We start from the raw sequence: 12,042 nt of genomic DNA, 5'->3' as shown, positions 1-12,042 counted from the left end.
TTGGTTAAGAAGCAGGAAGAGGAGCTGTCCGGGTGGTCACTTGGGATTGATATAGAATGTGGGTCTGGGGGGGGGGAGGCTGCAGGGGCCGTGCCTTTGGCCCCCGCCACTGCTGGCCCGGCTGGACTGAAGCGTGGCCAGGGCAGAAACAGTGCAGATCTAACACAGGCTCTACTGCTACCGTGTTTCACTGAAAATAAGACACTGTCTTATATTTCTTTTTTCTCAAGACGACACACTAGGGTTTATACCACAAATGCATAGAAATCCTGCTAGGGATTATTTTGGGGGTAGGTCTTATTTTCGGGAAAACAGGGTAACTCAGCAGCTCTGCTTTGCCCTTTGAGAGCCAGGAACAGTGGGCCTGGTGTTCTTTCTCTAACTAAAAAAAAATGTTGTTAGTTTATTTCCAAAATATACAAGTTCTAACCAGGACATGCTCAAGAGAGCATACATCTTGGGCTGCAGTTTTAGGGCAGAGAACTGAAAGTTCCAATTTTAGAAAAGCAACGCCGCAAAAACTAATCCAGCGCCCCACTGTAGCTTCTTCTCCCTTTCCTGTCCATGCTGTTCTCATATTTTATTTTTTGCCATCAAGTGACAGCTGACATGGCGATTTCATGGGTTTTTCAAGGTAAGAGTCGTTCAGGGGTGGTTTGCCATTGCCTGCCTCTGTGTCACAACCCTGGTATTCCTTGGAGGTCCCCCATCCAAGTACTAACCATGGCCGACCCTGCTTACCTTCCAAGATCTGACAAGTTCAGGCTAGCATGAGTTATACCCCAACCACAAGTCCTGCTTTCACCTCTTCTCTCCCATCAACAGACAGCTATATGTGTTGAAGGTTGAAGCTTCAAAAGGTATGGCACAGGAACTCAATAAGGCAATATCTGGTAACTACTTCAAGCATATACAGGAAATGGACCTGGAAATTCTAAATTTTAATGTAACCTGAGAATAAATATAGTATTGTTACTAAGTACTGCTATATCCCCTGCCTAAATGTCTAATCTGCTCCAAAGCATATGACAGAAGTGTGAAATTTACACAATAGATTTCATATTTACTGGATATCATCAACAGTGGAGTTCATCGTTGAAACTTCAAAAGGAATGGCACAGGAACTCAGTAAGGCAATATCTGGTAACTAATTGAGGCATCTACAGGAAATGGACCTGGAAATTCTAAATTTTAATGTAACCTGAGAATAAATATAGTATTGTTACTGAGTACTGCTACATCCCCTGCCTAAATGTGTGAAATTTACACAATAGATTTCATATTTACTGGATATCATCAACAGTGGAGTTCATCCACTGAATAAATGGTTTGCACCCCAGCTAATTATTTGAGAAGCAATGATGTACTGGGAGTTGAAGGTCTGACACAGGAGGGGGGGGGGGAGAAAGCAGACGTCCCTTCTGTTTAGAGTTGCCAACCTCCAGGTGCTGCCTGGCGATCTCCTGCTATCACAGCTGATCCCCGGATGACAGAGATCAGTTCCCCTGGAGAAAATGGCTGCTTTGGAGGGTGGACTCCATGGCATTGTATACCAATAAGGTCCCTCCTCTCTGCAAACCCCGCCTTCCCCAGGCTCCGCCCCTAAAATCTCCAGGTATCTCCCAGCCCAGAGTTGAAAACCCTACTTCCATTTGCAGAGCTCACCAAAGTAATCAAAACCATTGATTCCATGATACTGACATTCGAACCAGTACAACAGGGGCCATTCATCATTGGTTGGATGCAGGCCAAGTTAATGCCTTGCGAAATTCTTGAAACAGATTCTTGCTGGTAGTTTTGTGCTCAGCGTTGAACCCTATGAAAGTACCAATTAAAAAAAAACTATTGAAATTTATATTTGAAAGGCATTCAGCACAGGCATAATCTCTACCGTGGGGCTTGGTTTTGTAATTTCCTCCCAGCAGTTCGCTTTTGACCAGCTCTGGGTGTGTCACAGAGTGCTTGGAAATGGAGCTAATCTGGAAAGGCATTCAATAAATTTCTACTGAACCTCATCTCCTTTCCCGGATTGCATCATTCTTTTTACAAAGCAGAACTATAGAAACAACCTTCCGCAATCCCGGGGAATTATTTACACATCAGTTTCAATATAGATGGTTTCCTATTACAATACTTGCACTGCTTTATTACTGAGTGCCAGAGACCGATAAGCCTGTTTGACTGTTTTTGTTATCATCTGGGTGCTTCTTATCAAGAAGTAGAGCAATTTCTCTATAGAGCGACTGCCGGAGCTACAGAAAGATGAAACGCTGCCAAGTTTGCAAGAAAAGGCTGATTAGTTCGCTAAACTCCCTATGCTTCCTTGGTTTTGCAGCAGGTTCTAGTGGTTTTTTCTGATACAGGCATTACTAAATAGGGAAGACCATGCCATATAGGAACAGTGAGAAGTACATAACTGAAACATACACATGTCAAGATGACCGTAATTAAGCTGTCTGGCATTTGTAGCCAAGGGCTTTCCAACCTTGTTTTATTTTATTTATTTTACACAATGTAAACTCTGCCTCTCTGCCCTCACAAGGGCCAACCAAGGCAGCTAACAAATTAAAAACACACATAATAAAATCACTTCTTCAAAAGCATTTAAACCAATCAAAAACACATCATTAGAACAATTAAAACCAGAGTTAAGATACACATAAAAACAACAAACATAGAGTTGCCAACCTCCAGGTGGTGAGAACCAAGGATCAGTTATCCATATAGGAAATAACACCAAACAAGCAAACACTGTGATGTGAATGACTAAGACATTTAGTAAATCTTTCCAAGGTAAACATCATTTTGTTGTTGTTCAGTCACACAGTCGAGTCTGACTCTTCGCGACCCCATGGACCACATCACGCCAGGCCTTCCTTTCTTCTGTTGTGCTCCGGAGTCTGCTCAATTTCATGTTCGTTGCATCAATAACACTGTCTAACCATCTCATCCTTTGCCGTCCCCTTCTTCTTTGACCTTCAATCTTTCCCAGCATCTGGGTCTTCTCCAGTGAGTGCTCCCTTCTCATTTGGTGGCCAAAATATTTGAGCTTCAGTATCTGGCCTTCCAGGGAACAGTTAGGGTTGATTTCTTTTAGGATTGACTGAATGCCTGCTCCCTCCCCTGACCTTTGCCTCACCCCCCACCCCCCGCTTCCATTCAGACATAAGGCAGTGCTTGCCAGTTTGGTGTAGTGGTTAGGAGCGTAGACTCTAATCCTTCAAGGACTGCTCTTGAGAGAACAGCTCTGAGAGAACTTGTGACTGACCCAAGGTCACACCAACAGCTGCATGTGGAGTGGGGAATCAAATAAATACACTAAGCTTATTATTCTTTTAATCTGTTAAAACACCATCATTATTCTGTGTGCTAATTTACTGCCCACCCTCTATATGTATGACTGTTATTTCTATTTCCAATTCATTGTATCTGAAGAAGGGAGTGCATATGAAAGCTCATACTTTGAATAAACCTTTGCTGGTCTTAAAGGCGCCAATGGACTCCAAATAAACCACAATTTCCCATGATGCCTGAACCAAGCCTTTAGCTTGGGATCTGGGGAACCCAGACCGTTCTCATTAAAAACCTGAACATGTAGTTTGGCCTTAACTCTAAATTCACAGGGATTCTCTGGTATATATTCTTTTCTGGAAGGTGGGCCAAGAGTTTCAGGTAGAGTAGGCTTCTTCTTCTCCAGGACTTTTCATTTCGTGCGCACCCCATGATGACATCACCCAGAAGGGATGTCATCACGCAGGGCACATTTGAGGAAAATGCTATGGTAACCATAGAGTTTTACTCAAATGCTAGAGTGCCCCCCCACAATGTGCCCTGTGCGATGATGTTACCTCTGGGTGACGTCATTGTGCCACGCACATTGGTGCAAATGGGACTGTTTGGGGGTTGGAGCTCCCCCCTGCCAGCCGGCTGGGCGGTGGCAGATTGGGCCCCCCAAAAGCAGGTAAACCCCCACCCCCATCGGGGGATGTCAACCCTAGTTTTAGGGTGCGTGGCTGAAAGCCAACAAAAGCCTCCACCATGCCAGTCCCTATTTTAGGGGTTCGATGGGTAGGAGGGGTTTATCTGTGATCAATCAGAAAGCAGGAGAGTGCATGCAGATGTTCCTTCTTAAAAGATCCAGACCCAAGAAGTATTTCCCCTGGATCATGTGGGTTTGCATTCAGCTATTTGGGGCTTATGAACAGAGCTGGGAGAAGGGTAAAGACTCCAAGGGTGGACTGCAAAGATCTCCTGGGTGTAGGGTTGCCAGCCTCCAGGCAACGGTTATTACAACGGATCCCCAGGCAACACCAAACTGGCTCTCATGGGGTTTAGAAAGCGGAAGGACCTCATTGGGTTGGAATGCCACAGAGTCCACCCTACAAAGCTGCCATTTTCTCCAGGGGAACTGATCTATGTGGTCTGAAGATCAGTTGTAGTTCCAGAAAACCTCCAAACCATACCTGGAAGTTGGCAACTCAAATTTCCCCGTGTGATGCCATCAATTAGCCTTCAGCCCAGGCCTGTAGCTACAGTGGGGCATTTCGGGGCTCTGCCCCCTCAAATGTGAAGCATGCCCCACAATGGCTGCTGCCCCTCTCCCCCTCCCTCCCCTCCTGTGACATTAAAAGGGCCCTCCAGCTGATCGGTGGGAGCACGTGGCCCATCGATCAGCTGGAGGGCCCTTTAAATCTCGCAGGGAGGGAGAGAGAGAGGCAGCCGCATGCCTTCCCTGAACTCCAAGCAGTGATTTCACCGCTTGGAATTCAGGCATGAGAAGCCCCCTCTCCCTCCCCCGCTGCCTCACAAAAGTTTCCCATGCCCCACCAACCCAAAATGTCTGGCTACAGGGCTGCTTCAGCCTGGGCCTAGATCCGTAATCCTTGCCCCCAGGCGAGTGTGTGCGTATGTGTTATGTCTAATAAGGAGTAAAATGCAAGCATGAGTAACATATTCCCTGTCTTACCTTGATGTTTCGCATTTTTTTGTTATTAATAAAGCTTCCTGTTCTGGTCTTGTCATTCAAGTTCCCTCAAGGATCAAGCCGTAATTTAGATGCTGATTAGTATTTAAATTACTCTGGAACTTTGAGGTATTTAGTGCAGGTACAATAATAAAACAAAGCCTCTAGCTGCTCTTACAATGGCGGCTGGATATTGTTGTTTTAATGAGGCACTTTTACCAAGCTGGGGTTTACAGACACTGGTGCTCCCGTTCCCTTTGCTGTATCTCCGTTTTCTGTGGTAATTAACATGTAATTTACACACACCTCAGTGGTAAGGTTTTCCTTGAGAGGTGAAAACAGAAAGGGAAAGTGACACACACACAATCATTTGAGAAGCAGCGGAAATGATGGATTAGACATGGATTAATGGATTGAAGAAAGTTGTTTTTTAACCGGGGGTGGGGGAGGGGTGTAACATGTCTCCCACCTGCATCTTCTTTCACAAAGATCTCCCGTGTCTACAAAGTACAGTGAGTGTAATGGGAGAAAATGTGGGGGTTAGGGTTGGTAGGAGGGCTGGGGGACAGGGTCATGAAGGGGTGCATCGTGCATGTATCATCTTCAACATAGCTGTGTTAAGGTAAAGGTAAAGGTTCCCTTGCTCAAAAGCCAGTCGAGTCCGACTCTAGGGTTGCGGTGCTCATCTCCGTTTCAAAGCCGAAGAGCTTTCCGTGGTCATGTGGCCGGCATGACTAAACACCAAGGCGCACGGAACGCTGTTACCTTCCCACCGAAGTGGTACCTATTTATCTACTTGCAATTTCTTGCTTTCAAACTGCTAGGTTGGCAGGAGCTGGAACTAGAGACGGGAGCTCACTCCATCATGCGGCACACTTGGGTCTCGAACTGCTGAACTACCAACCTTCCACAGCCTGCAGTTCAGCGTCTTAACCACTTGAGCCACAGCAGCTCCTCATAGCTGTGTTACGTCTTGGTAAAACCTGGAAGTGACAAAGGGCAGCTCTCAGAATCGCTGGAAACATTGTGGTAAAAGCACAGAGTTTTACCCAGAAGTCATGTACACACCTAAAGAAATGCCAATTGCCACTTTGGGGACAGGAAGCAATTTTCCTCCAGGCCACTTTGGCCCAGGGTTCCTGGAGGTTTTTTTTTGTCATCCTCTGGGCATGGAACAGGGGGCGCTGGGAGTGTGTGTGGGGGGAGGTATTTGTGAATTTCTTGTGCTGTGCAGGGGGTTGGACTAGATGACCCTGCCTGGAGGTCTCTTCCAACTCTATGATTCTGTGATTCTATGACATCATTGTTTTTTGGTGACAGACAACAGGCCTCCCACCAAAGCAGGAGACATGGCAAGCCCAGTGCAGGTTTGGGTGTCAATGCGCGGGATCCGTCTGCGGTAACTGTTCTTGTCATAACTATTTCTTGCCGGTTTCTATTCTAATTTGATTGTAACTTTTCCTTTTCCTTGCAAAACTGTCATAAGAATACCATAAATTGCTAAAGGCAACAATCAGTATTGCACTGGATACTCTCCAGTTTTCACTTTCTGGTTGCGAATAGCATTTTTTTGTGACATAGAAATATTTCCTGATAAATACTTGGGACCCAATGCAGTTAGCTAAATCCACAGCAATCACTGTAGGGTTTTAATGGAGCCGTAATACTCTTTATATATGCAAAAGGTTGCCTGCGCTGGCAAATGCAAGGAGTTTTTGTGGGCAGTGCCTGGGAAGAGTGCAGATCTGGGGGGATGTGACATCACTTTTGGGTGACACCCTAAGACAGGGGTGTCGAACTCATTTGTTATGAGGGACGGATCTGACATAAATGAGACCTTGTTGGGCTGGGCCACGTGTGTCATAAAATGTAATGCCAGGGAGCGGAGATATAAACTTTATAAAGGACACAAACACAAAGGTTTTTTTTAACTTAAAAACATTAGCACTCTTGCAATATTTTGTTTATTTAACAGTGCCTGATAACTGACACCTCTTGCTCTGAATTATTGCATCAAAATGTCTGTGCTGTTGCAATCTTGAGTATGCTGTGCAGGTGTGTATCTGTAAGCTGCAAACCTACAATGATGCAGCCGCAGAACTGGAAGAAGCAGACGACAGCCAGTTCCACTGCAGGCCTGATAGAAGCCTTCCGGGGGCCTCATCCGGCCCCCGGGCTACATGTTTGACACCCCTGCCCTAAGAATTTCTTCTATTTCTACAGTGTTTACTGAGTGAGGATCTTTACCATACAGATTGGGGAAATTCCTTGAGTGGCAACATGGATGTGGCATCACTTCCAGAGGGATGTCACTTCTAAGTGATGCTCTAGGACAGGGGTGGCCAAACTGCAGCTCGGGAGTTGCCTGCGGCTCTTTCACACCATCTAATTTCATGTTAATAAAAAGCAAATGTGCATATTTTTCAATAAAATCGTGTGTGTAATATCTGTTCATGTCTTGCAGCTCTCAAACATCTGACGTTCATTCTGTGTGGCTGTTGTGTAAGTTTGGCCACCCCTGCTCTAGGTGTCTTTACCATAGTCTATGGTTTTTACCATAGAGACTGGGGAAAATTACTAGTGTAAATATTGACACCCCCTGTTTTATCTTCAGTGTCACAAATTATTGAGGATGGAGGACTGAGGGTACTGGGAAATGCTAAATCCATATGCGTGTGGCCAATGCACCACACTGGTACAGGGAATGGTCACACTGAGTAAACCACCCATATCTCCGTCTACCATGCTTCATCTTGTTCCTGGCAAGCAATGAAAAAAAACTGGATTGGGATATTGAAACTGGGCACGTACTTGCCTAGTGAGATATCTGTATGTTGTCAGCCACCCATGGCCCCATCTACAGATAGCTAAATCTGCAGATCGGGGCCACGTGGAGGCTAAACAAATCTCTTCAAACTGGGGCACTCCCCAGATTTGCAGAAAAATCTGATTAAAAAAATTATAAATACACGGGGGGGGGGTTAAATTCCCCCCCAAAGTAAAGTAGCATTCCCTGTGCAAGTGCAGAGAACGCACTTTTTGGTTCAACTGGTGGTGGCACGGGGAACTACTTCAGGTCAGCCACAATGGATGAAGGGATTGGTTCCTTGCCTGGTGGCAGTGTGGTGGTAGATGCCAGGAGCAACTCCTTGCCCGGCCACAGAGACAGCAGCTGTCAGGAGAGGCTCCAGGCCTGGGCGCTGCTGCAGAGCACTCTAGGAGCTGCTCTGGACTTGGCTGCCTTGATGGAGCACTCCAGGAGCTGCCTCGGACCCAGGCGCCATGACAGAGCACACTGTGAGCTGTGCTGAGCTTGGGCGCTGCAACAAAGCACTCCATCAACTGCCCTGAACCTGGGTGCTGCAGCAGAGCACTCAGGTGGTGGATGCTGGGAACAGCTCCTTGCCCAGCCGCAGAGGCAGCAGGCGCCAGGAGAGTCTCCAGGCCTGGGCCTGGCTGCCTCAGCAGAGCACTCCAGGAGCTGCCCTGGGCCTATATGTGGTGTCAGCTTGGAAAACTGAAGTGTTTCTGGAATTAGTCACGTTGGTGATATTACCCAGTCAGGAATCACGCAGTGATTAGGACGATGCCACAAACCCAGCTAGCTAGTCAGATTTGGGTATGTGAAGACATCACCGAGGGCAAGTGAAGCTGATTGAGAGCGAGGACAAAACAGGGAAATTAAAATTAACTACCTAACATTTTCACACAGAATGCCAAAATAAAAATGGTCAGAAAGGGAGGTGTGTTTCAGCACTGTAAAGAAACCTGGGAGTAGTTTCAGGTCTGTTACCAAGAGAGCTAAAATATAAACAGTGCCAGACATCCATTGAAGAAATTCCAAATAAAATATTTCCTAAAAAATTCTCTAATACAAAACCATTACACTTCTTTCTATGCAGTGCGGGGGAAAAAATATAATGAGAGATTTTCGTGCATGTCCTGTAGGACTGACTTTGCAGACCAGTGCTTTTCAATCTTTCCAGATCTCAGATGAACCTTTAACTCCCAAGGGGCAGCATGGAAACCACTGAGTTGCAAGCATGTGACAGGAAGTGACATAACATGACAGTGGTGTGACAGGAAGAGCCAGAAGTAGGAACTGGCTGGCACAGTGTATAGACAATTGGCAACAGACCAAGGTAGCCAGGGGTGAGAAACAGAAACTGAACACCAAAAGTGTATTGTAGTCAGGGCTCTTTTTGTAGAAAAAGCCCAACAGGATCTCATTAGCATAATAGGCCACACCCAACAGCAGAAACTCATTAGCATATTAGCCATACCCCTGATAGCACAGCTCATTCACATATTAGGCCACACACCTGTGTTACCAGAAGTGTGGTCATCCAGCCACACCCACCTTTTGCTTCTTATTCTGTTTACCTTGTTTGTTGTCAAAACCCAGGGCCTTTTTTTGTAGCAGGAACTCCTTTGCATGTTAGGCCACACACCCCTAATGTAGCCAATCCTAATGAGTTTCTGCTGTTGGGTGTGGCCTATTATGCTAATGAGTTCCTGCTGGGCGTGGCCAACTTGGGAGCCAGCCGGAACTCCGTTCCTGTGCGTTCCTGCCCCAAAATAGCCCTGATTGTAGTTAAGAAAGAGCCAACAGGTGGAGAAACTGAGTAATCCTGTCCTCTGCTGAGAGACCTTGCCTTACCATCCTGCTGTTAATCTCAGGCAGAGGGAGTCCCTGGAGGGGATGGCTACCAGGATAGGGCGAGGGCGGGGGCATTGCAGATTGGGGAGGGGGCATTGCCCCTGATGCCCCACCCTCGGCTACGGCCCTAATCTCAGGGAGTCTGCAAAGAGAGGCAGGAGATATAGCTATGTTGCCTTGCACTGGCATCAGGGTTGTCAGCCTCCCAGTGGGGGTGGGGGATCCCCACCCCAGCTCCTATTTCCATCCACCACTCCAGTGGCAGTGGGTGAAAGAGTTTAAAAATGGCCATCGGGCTGATGGTGTGATGTCACTTCCGGGGAGAGCTAGAAGTGATGCCAGTCCTTTCTAAAAATCGCCAAAATATCAAGGTGGGGCCTGGAGTCCCCCAGTCTCCATGACCTCTAGACTAGAGAGATCTCTTTGTCCTGTGTGGTATCACATCCCTGCTGAGTTTCCTCCAGCCCTGTAGCCAGAAATCCTTCTTTTTTGGGGTGTGGGGGGGAATTGGACCTGCTGGTGGGGGTGGGGGTGAACTTAACGTTGCCACTGGCAGCTCACAAGTTGCCCCACCCCTCAGACTCCCATAGGAGGGGAGGGAGATGGGTGACCATCATGCAGCCTTGCCGGGTCTTCCTGTTCCCACAGCAGGAACACCCAGCAAGGCCATACAGAGGCTGCACCTCTCCCTCCCCACCTGTTTGGCCAGGATCACTGCGTGGCCTCACCAGGCCTTCCTGCATCCGCAGCCAGGAATGGGAAGACCTGGCGAGACTGCGCCCCTCTCTCCCCTCCTGCTCGGCCACAGCCAGAAACAGGAAGACCCAGTGAGGCGTCCCGTCTCCCTCCCCTCCTGCCGTCTCCCTCCCCTACTGTGGGGGCTGGGCATATTTGTGAGGACATTGCCCTCATATGCCCCCCCATAGCTACTGGCCTGGCTCCCTCCCAACTCTCTAGGAATTTCCTAAGCCAGAGTTCTTTTACAGGGTAATCTAGGGTTGCCAACTCCATGTTGAAAAATACCTGGAGATTTTGGGGGTGGAGCCTGAGGAGGGTGGCATTTGGGGAAGGGAGGGACTTCAGTGGGGTATAGTGCCATAAAGTCCACCTTGCAAAGCAGCCGTTTTCTCCAGGTCAACTGATCTCTGTTGCCTGAAGATCAGTTGTAGTAGTGGGAGCTCTCCAACCACTGCCTGGAGGTTGGACACCCCAACGTAATCCTAAATGGAGTTGTCCCCTTGTAAGCCCATTGACTTCCATTTGCACATGTTTTGGGGAAACTCAGTTTTTTAAAGAAAACATTGATAATAATTAAAAGTTAATCCACTCTCACCCAGATACTATATACACATAATGTGGTCTATTTACTCCTGTCTAGTGTAAGGGTTTATTGTAGGCTTGCCAGCCCTGCAGCTGAAGAACCTGGGAAATTTTGGGCGGCGGAGCTTGGGGAGGGGGTGTGTCATGGACACTGAGACATCATTGCCATCTGGTAGAACACAAGAGACTGGGGAAGTTCCTAGAGTGTTGCAGGGCAGGGGCTGTGACATCACTACCAGGTGACCACCCAGAAGTAATGTCACAGTTTTTGTGACATCGCCCCCCCACACACACACTCTTTTTCTCCCACCGCTCAATTGACTGGGTGCAGGCGATTGAAGCACAAAGTAGAAACAGTAAGCCCAGTTGTTTGGAATCACACCGAATCATTCCAACAGGAGTCAACAACGTTCATTCTTTGTTCTTCTGAAAACAAAATGTTTAGTTTTTTAAAAAGATGCAAGGCACTGGAATTTCTGAAAGAGCTTCCAGATTCCTACAGCAAAGGATGTATTTCTGGACCAATGATAAAAATAGCCTTGATTCTTGGCAGCTAATTAGGGAAGGCAAATAATAAGTTGAGCTGGAAACACAGCATGTGTCAGAGTGGCAAATAAAAACAGAACGTTTTGCAGAATGATGGGAAAACAAGCGGGTCACCAGCATCAGAAAAGCTCTGCTGGATCAGACTGAAGGTCCTTCTAGTTCAGCATCCTGTTTCCCACAGAGCTACCCAGATGCCTCTGGGGAAACCCACAAGCAGGGCGGAGGACAAGAACCTGGCTCTTTTGTTTACCCCTCCACCAGCAACTGGTATTCCAAACTACACCACCTTTAAATCATGTATAATATTTTCAGTATTCTACAGACTGGAAAACAATGTATGAGTGACTCTGATATGGGAATCAGTGATGGATACAAGAGAGAGTTACTCAAATTATCCAGAATGAGAATCTCCTGTTCTCCTATGGTGACTGTTATCTAAGCCTATTTCTTTGGCAGAAAGCAGTGATCCCACCGACAATCTCTCCCATCTGACCCCTAAAGCAAAGAGTCTTTGTGGGCTTTCCTCCACATCACTGTAGTAAAGAAGCACTTG

The 12,042-nt window shown here is 47.0% G+C and overlaps 1 protein-coding gene across 2 annotated transcripts in view; it reads left to right on the top strand.

Moving 5' to 3' along the window:
• The window catches only part of PPP1R1C (protein phosphatase 1 regulatory inhibitor subunit 1C), a 75,630-nt gene that overhangs the window by 28,331 nt on the left and 35,257 nt on the right, over nucleotides 1–12,042 (top strand). The gene's annotated exons all lie outside the window — the stretch shown is intronic.

Source organism: Gekko japonicus, unplaced genomic scaffold (genome assembly GCF_001447785.1).
Source record: "Gekko japonicus isolate JY-2015 unplaced genomic scaffold, Gekko_japonicus_V1.1 scaffold630, whole genome shotgun sequence".
Classification (NCBI taxonomy): domain Eukaryota; kingdom Metazoa; phylum Chordata; class Lepidosauria; order Squamata; family Gekkonidae; genus Gekko; species Gekko japonicus.
Note: the sequence above shows the minus strand (reverse complement) of the source record. Positions and strands in the feature narration are given on the sequence as shown.